This window comes from Mauremys reevesii, linkage group 17, assembly GCF_016161935.1.
Source record: "Mauremys reevesii isolate NIE-2019 linkage group 17, ASM1616193v1, whole genome shotgun sequence".
Lineage (NCBI taxonomy): Eukaryota > Metazoa > Chordata > Testudines > Geoemydidae > Mauremys > Mauremys reevesii.
In genome coordinates, this window is record NC_052639.1 from 28,122,012 (window position 1) to 28,130,792 (window position 8,781).

The window sequence follows — 8,781 nt, forward strand, 5'->3', positions numbered from 1 at the left end:
TCCAGTGGCTAGTGTACTCTCACTGTCAAAAATGTGTGCCTTACATTTCATTTTGAATTTCTCAGGCTTCAGCTGACAGCCGGTAGTTCTTATTTGTGCCTTTCTTGGCTAGATTGGATTAGCCTTGCCCATGAAAATCCAAATCTCCCCTGTCCTGCTAGGGAGCCCACTCAGGCAGGAGCACCCCAGTAGGTGCCCACTCACTAGCTGTTTGTCTTCTGGATTTAGGACAGGACTTCCCCTGTATGGATGCTCTCCATGAGATGTCAGATGCACCTCAGAGGCAGTGCAGAAGCAAATTGCACTGCATCAACCTGTCATTAGGATCAGGGCTTTGGCCTGTGGCAGCTTCTGCCAATACAGCCCTCTCTAGGTGCCCAGGGCTCAGGACTTCTGACCCACACACGTGGCCACCTCCACATTTAGGAATGTCTTGTTGTAGTTTCTGGAACGGTTGGTGGCTCCTTCCACTCCAGCCCAGGTCTGAAGGCAGAGACGGCAGTGAGGTATGTAAGGCTGTGACTTTCTCCTACAACAACACTTTGAACTCTTACTCTTCCATTTTGGTAGGGGAAGCCCACCTTAAACAACATCTCATTGAGATGGACGTGTTCCCAGAGAATGTCTCAATTACAAAGGAATCCAGCATTTCCCAGCTAGAGAAATAAATGTTGTGCTGGAAAACTTTCTTTTTTTCTTTCAGAAAGGTTTGGCTTCAGATTTTTTTCTTTTTTTTTTTAGACTGTGGCTTTTTCTGTTTGTGGCACACAAGCAGACAAGTTAGAGAAAACATAAAATATTCTTGTAAAAAGTTTGCAATATCTTTATGTTGTATTTATTAAGACCAAACAATAGCACTGTAGAACCCAAAATCAGAGGAGAGAACATAGGCTACTGCCTGTAACAGAGAGAGCACAACTCACAGGTACCTGCTGACTGACTGGTGCCTAAGTCCCAAGTTTGTTCACCTTACTGAGCTGTCTAGCATGCAATCACGTACAGAAGCACTGCCCAACATGTAACGTCCACAGTATTCAATTTTAACACAACTGCAAATACATCAGAACATCAACATTTTCTGTTTTACAAGGTCTCTCTGCTTTTTGGAGATACTTGTTTCTAAAAAAGCCATGCGGACTTGAATCAAATTTCAGAGACTAATTATCATGTGGCGCATTGGCATCATCATTAATGCCTGTTCATATGTAGTTAGGTTATTGTCTTCTTTAGGAAATTTGGGAAACAAGGAGCCCTGGGAAACCCTAAATTACCTCCTCCTCATACTACTGCACATTTGCTGCTACCTGGTGCCTAGCTGAGCAGTAGCATTGCTGACATCAGAGAGGATCCACCATTCAGCACCTGTCATCTCAGTTCATTTGCATGCACGCGAGGAATGTGAATAGCAACACAACACCATGGCAAGGCTACAGCTGGTGACTGGTGCCCCCTTATTACCCAGAGCATCATTACAGAAAGGAAGGTTGTAAAGAAACAGGGCTAAGATGTGGATAGCCGCGATAGCCTCCTGCTGTGCTCATGTTGAGTTTGTACTGTAGTAGGGTGCAGTGTTTCATTACAAAGGGCAATTGTTTTCTCCTTAGTAAGGACCAGGTGAAAATAAGATGAAGAATTCAGCTCTTTTTCTTGGATATTGTTTATCTGCTCCTTGCACATTCAGGTTATAGCTTAGAACTTTAGCGGAAACTGAAGTTGCATAAAATGAGTTTGTTTTAATACAGTTTAATTTAGTACTTTCAATTCTCTGATAAACACAGGTTGAGTGGTGAAAAGGGACCTTCACAAAGATAAGAATGGCAATAAAATATATATTGAAAGAACAGATGAGTAAGAACTTCATTGTTTAAACGACACATTTATAGAAAAAGCAATATTATATATTAAGAAAAAATAAGAGGAGAGTAACAAACCAAAACCTTCATTTAACGTTACTTAGAAGTTTACTTTCATTAATAAAATAAACCATAAAATAATTAGGAAAAGAAAGTCCAGGATTTTTGAAAAAAATGATTAAGGATTACAGAAATTTTTAAACTTCAGCTGACAGCCATTGGTTCTTGTTGTGCCGGCATTTTTGGCTGAATCATGAATTAGCCCTGCCCCGTGAAATCCGATCTCCCTGTCCTCACTGGACCCCCAGCCAGGAGGAGGCAATGAGGGCCTCCTAGCTGTTTCTCTGCCCGGCTGGGGACAGGACAAAGCTTCCTCTCCGATGGGGATATCAGACGCACTTGCAGAGGCAATGCAGAAGTGAGTGTGCTGCATCAGCCCGGTGTTGGGCTCAGGGCTTTGGCCTTGGCAGCTTCTGCTCCAGTCACATCTCTGGGTGACGGACTCAGAGCTTCTGGCCCCCTGTGGCTGCAGCCAGGGCTGGGGCACTGGGCTCCAGGACTTTCATGCCGCTTCGAGCGCCACAGCTGGCGGCTCTGGGTACCTGGGCTCAGGGCTTCTGCCTGGCATCTGAAGTGAGATCTGGGCTTCCTTGCAGTTCCTTCTGGGGCTCAGGGGTCCATTTCTCTGAATGCCCCGAAAATGGTAAGAGCCAAGCTGTTCCCCAAGTAATAGGTAGGAGCTGAGGTGCTACAACAGTAGAAGAACCTCTCTGAGGCTACTTATCTGCTCCACAGGGACGTCTGGCTCTTCTCTCCTCAATTAGCTTAGTGGGAAGGGAAAGAACCCCAAGGAGGCTCATCACCTCGCGCTCACAGGCTGTCGTGGGCAGAAGGAATTCACCCCAAGGCCACGCTTGTGAGTCTGTATCCTGCTGCTGCATGCTACAACAGCACTGCACAAAGTTTATAAACGTCACACTGCCTTAACTCTGATGGTTCCTAACGTTTAAAAGGCCCCCAGGGTGCAACTTGGAGCTGGGGTGCAGCTGGGCTCTCTGTCTCCCCAGCCTGGGCTCCCTCTCACACTGCTGCTGGGAGAAGATGCAGCTCGCTCCCGTCCTGCACTCACACAAACCTTTGCAGGCAGGGGACACCCAGCTGCAGGGACCAGGAAGCTTCTCCCCAGCTCCCAGCCTAGGTCCCCAGTGCTGCAGCGACTTGCCCTGGCCAAAGCCTGGCGGGATCACTTTGTACCCAGTCTGCTCCTCCTCCAAGTGGAGGATCATGCACCAGTCTCTGGTCTGAGCAGGTGCCCCAACCACATCTAACAAAACGAAAGAGTTTTGAGGAAATAGAACACACATTGATTAACTATGCAAGATAGGCTTGAAGGGATTATGTAAGCAATGGCTGCACAGCTCAATGCAGGTTACCCAGAACTGAACCAAAGAACCCTCTGCTTTGGCCTCAGCGGCAGATCTGGGGCGGCGTGAGCTGAATTCCAGACTCACTTTCCTGCTCAGCTGCAGCTCTTTCCCCCAGGTCTCTCCTCGCCGGCAGGCTCGGCTCAGCGGCTGGCTCCAGCCATAGAGTCCGGAACCCTCCCTGCCCCCAGAGACTGGGCACAAAGGGGCTAATGCAGATCTCTCCCCATACAGACCCGGCTGGGGCAGCGGCAGCAGCCCAGGCACCACCGGCCCCCAACCCAGCTCCCACACTCCAAATGCCCTGCACCGCACCACACCGCCGGCCTCTACAGCTCCTCCCCACCCCTCCACATGGTCTCGAGGCTCCATGAACTCATGTAGACTCGAAGGTCAGAAGGGACCATAATGATCATCTAGTCCACCTCCTTCACAACGCATGGAGCCACACAATCTCACCCATCACTTCTATAGCAAACCCTAACCTATGTCTGACTTACTGAACTCCTCAAATTGTGCTGAGACCTCAAGCTGCAGAGAATCCTCTAGCAAGTGACCAGTGCCCCATGCTGCAGAGGAGGCAAAGAAACCTCAGGGCCTCTGCCAATCTGCCCTGGAGGAAAATTCCTTCCCGACCCCAAAGATGCTGATCGCACTTGGAAACCCTTAGCATGTGGGCAAGACTCACCAGCCAGCACCCACGAGAATTCTCTGCAGTAACTCATCATCCCAACCCATCTAACATCCATCCAGACCACTGGGCATACTTACCTGCTGAGAATCAAAAGAGATCAATTGCCAAATTCATTGCCAAGAAATTAGGCTAGCCCCCATCATACCATCCCCTCTATAAATGATATTAGCGTAGTCTTGAAGCCAGATATGTCTTTTTGCCCCCAATACTCCTTGGAAAGGTGGAAGTCTAAACTCCTAGTGTCCACTTGATAGCCACTGGTTCTTCTTCTTCTGCACAGCATCGGCTCAAGTGGAGAACAAGGACCTGCACATCTACAGTCGTACTCTATCTTTGTTTCAAGAATGAAAACAAACTACGCCTCAGAGGACCAGGAACAGATTTCAGCTGATGGACAGCTTTCCTCAGTGTTTGTACATTTTAACAGGAATATATTGAATGATGAGAATTCATTCGTCCCGTTCAAGCGGAACTCCTGTGAACATACAGGAGATGGATATGAAAATATAGATCACTTAAAAAGAGGACATGTAAAGAGGCAGGCTGGACTTGAACCAGAAACCTCTTGATCCACCCTCAAATGCACCACCACTGAGTTCCCTGAGGCAGCTGGAGTGTTGGAGGCCAGTGATCTTGAAGAGTATGAAGGGGACACTTATTTCCAAAGCCTCTAACCATTCCCAGACACTTGAGTGGTTTAAAAAATGGAGTTTCATTACATTTTCTATGTGCCATCATGTAAACACCACAGCTTGCACAAATCCCCACAACTTGCTCAGTCTCCCACCCAGAGTACAATAACTTTGGAGGCCCCACCCAGCTACCCAGCTCTGCACGACCTTTAACCTCTTTAGCAGTTCTCAATGCCTTAAAGCCAAAGAGCTACAGCATGAAATTTGACCCCATTAATCCCTAAAATCAATTTGGATGAAAAATCTTTGCAAAAAATATTTTCATTTTCCAAACCAAAAGCATCTCCCATTTGTGGCGTCCATAAACTGTCTCTTCGCACTGAAGGAGGCACTTCTGGTGGAAAGCGAGATAAGATGCTTCAGTCAGGGTAAGCAGTTGCTCCCCCCTTCATGATTGAAAGATCATAAAATGCCGTGCAGTCAAATTGACTTTCAGCCCTTACACAGCAGACCCCACTGGCGGCATCTCCCGGGGCGGGTGGAGCCAGCTCACCTTATCAAACCTTCCCATACCGGGGAGCAGGAAAGTGCGAGGCTGCAGCGCCACCTAGCAGCCACAGGACAAATCGCCGGCTGCTGCACCTGTGGGCACTGGGAGTTAAACAACATGAAGCTGCCTAATGCAAAGGTTGGCAAAACGGGGTCTGCTGCACTACATCATCATCTGCAATGACTCAACCCGATAGGACACCTCCTGTGCTACGCTGCTACTAGTGACCCTCTCAAACAGGTCCCACAGCTCCCCAGCCTCCCCACCAGGAAGGGCAGCTAGGAGAAGGCTTGTTACACTGCTCTACAGCCAAAATGCTTCTGAAATAAATGGAGTCAACTTTACTAATTCTGGGTCACTGAGAACCAGAATGATGCTTAAAATTCTTGATTGGCTCCTAGTTTTCAAGATATGCTATTGAGTCAGTATTTATGACCCTTGACTTGGGAATGGTGGAGGATAAGTGAGTTATAAAAGGGACAGGATCTCAATTTAAACCAGTAATGAACTATAATACATCTTTGACTGGATCTATAGACAAATCTATGAATGGCTCTGGACAGTACGCACTTTTAGAGCAAAACAATGAAGGATACAATCTGAAAATGGTATTGCCTCATACATGCCAATATAGATTGCATCATGTTATTCCTAGAAGTCATGGATGATGCAATCATAATGAAGCTGAACCAATTGCCCTATATCAGCTCTAGAAATCATACAGTGTCTTGCTCTCTATTTGTCAGTGTTTGATTTTGCAAAGGACCATTTCTCTTTAGCCAAAGTGAGCAGAGATGCCTGCGTGCTTGTGTGAACAGTGCAGGAATAACTTGTGCTATGTTTGTGGTGAAGTGACTTTTACATCACAAAAAGTGCAACTCAAACACTATGGCTGGGGTGCAGGCCTATCACTTCTTTGAGGTGTCAAAGCATTGGAGATCAGAGGTGTGTTGGGCAAGGTGCTTAATCTCAGTGGGTCACCGGGCTGGAGGGTGACGGTGGTCAGAGAGAGACCCGAAGGTTGGAGCTTGATGGGCATAAGATGACATTGTGTTGTATTTCATCTCCTTAGATCTGGTGCCACTGCCTCACCCTTTGGCGCAGTAGTTTACTACAGAGTAAAACTAAATATCTGTTGAGATACAAGGGAGGCACCTGTCCTCCAAGCCCTGCAGCTGCACAGGGGTTTGACATTGCTGCTTTCAATCCTCCGGCCTGCCAGGATAAGGAAAACAATTCAGCGGTGAGGCGAAGGAGGGAGATGATTTTCTGACAGGAGGACGGGGTGTGGCAGTTATGCCTTCCCAGGTCTTTACCTCATAACCTTATTGAAAAGGGACTTCTCCTCAGCCCTCCTCAGCCCTAGTGAGTGAATGGGGAGCATCACGGAGAGCAGATGGATTGGTGACCTCTGTGAAGGGGCAGGATGGATGAGGGGGTTTTAAGGGGATTAGAAAGTGATCCCCTCAGATCGGGGAAACAACTCCAACACCCAACTTGAGGAGAACAGGGCTTAGCTAACACAATGGAGAAAGGGCTCAGTGGCAGAGAAATTCAACCTGCCCCTTTGTGGCTCCACCTTCCCTGACCGGTGTGCTCAGAACACCTCTCCCGTAATCCCCACAAACTGGCTGGGCACCCAGCACACATGAAAGCAAAGGAAGTTACGCTGCTTCTCTCCATTAATTGTCTCTTGGCAGGTCATGATTTTCAGTAATGTCCTAGGTCTTCTAAAATACTTGCTGAATAATTACTATGAACCACTGTTGGTCTCTAGCTCACTTGAGGGCACTTTATTCTGATCACTCAATGTGTGAAATTCAAGATGTGAGAGAGAGGCTGAAAGTCAGGAGCAGTGTTTCCTCTAATTTGTTATGTCCATGTGTGGAATGAATTTTGTTTTGGGCACAAATATGGAGGTGAGGTGTGACACATCACCTGCATATTGCGCTCCTTACAAAATTCATTCTGCACATGGATGGTGTGTGGCAGGGTGAGGCTGAAAGGTTTGGAGTGTGGGAGGCTCAGGGGGTTGGGGCGCAGTGATGTGAGGGCTCCGGCTGGGGTGCAGGCTCTGGAGTGGGGCTAGCGATGAGGGTCTCAGCATTGGAGCAGAGGGTAGGGGTGCAGGGGGTGAGGGCTCTGGGGTGGGGCTGGGAATGAGGAGATTGGGGAGCAGGTTGCCCCAGGGAGAAAGAACTGCCCCCTCAGCCCTCTCCCCACAGCAGCTCAGGGCCAGATGAGAGGGCACCTGTCTCCAAGCCACAGCAGCGCCGGTGGGGCTGGGTTGGGACTGAGGAGGCGACAGGATTTATTTTCCGAAGTCAAAGGAGGAAGGGATGGAGTTATGCTTCAGTTTTTACCTCATAAACTTATTCCTGTCTAACCTACAGGACACTATGGGAATAAGACACTATGTCATGTGGTGACATCACAAGAGCAGAGGATGTGAGAACTACAGCAACTGAGAGGGTGGGGGATTTAGAGTCGGATTGTTTCAAATGCTGCATTTGTCGGCTGACATTTAACAGCAACGCTTAGCTAACACAATGGAGAAAGGAATTCTCTGCTAAAGATTCAACCTGCCCCTTTGGCCAACTCCACCCCTTCCCTGACCGGAGAGTGCTCAGAACACCTCTCCCGCCAGCCTCCCCCCCACACACACACAAGCCCACAGCTGGGCACCCAGCACAAAGCAAGGGAGGGGGTTGCTTGGCTTGTTTTACTTTTTACTTTTCAAAAGGCTTTTTAAAAAGCATTTTCTGCCCCTGTTCCCCATGGTGAGGAAGCAGATGGTTAGTTAAACAAAAGTTAAACAAAAGTTAAAAGGTAGAGTGATTAAAATGAAATCCCTGCAAGTTGTATGGGCCCTTTTTAAAGACACCATAATAGAGTCCCAACTTCAATGTATACCCCAAATTAAGAAACACAGTAAAAGAACTAAAAAAGAGCCATCGTGGCTTAACAACCATGTAAAAGAAGCAGTGAGAGATAAAAAGACTTCCTTTAAAAAGTGGACGTCAAATCCTAGTGAGGCAAATAGAAAGGAGCATAAACACAGCCAACTTAAGTGCAAGAGTGTAATAAGAAAAGCCAAAGAAGAGTTTGAAGAACGGCTAGCCAAAAACTCCAAAGGTAATAACAAAATGTTTTTTAAGTACATCAGAAGCAGGAAGCCTGCTAAACAACCAGTGGGGCCCCTTGACGATCAAAATACAAAAGGAGCACTTAAAGACGATAAAGTCATTGCGGAGAATCTAAATGAATTCTTTGCTTCAGTCTTCACGGCTGAGGATGTTAGGGAGATTCCCAAACCTGAGCTGGCTTTTGTAGGTGACAAATCTGAGGAACTGTCACAGATTGAAGTGTCACTAGAGGAGGTTTTGGAATTAATTGATAAACTCAACATTAACAAGTCACCGGGACCAAATGGCATTCACCCAAGAGTTCTGAAAGAACTCAAATGTGAAGTTGCGGAACTATTAACTAAGGTTTGTAAACTGTCCTTTAAATCGGCTTCGGTACCCAATGACTGGAAGTTAGCTAATGTAACGCCAATATTTAAAAAGGGCTCTAGAGGTGATCCCGGCAATTACAGACCGGTAAGTCTAACGTCGGTACGGGGCAA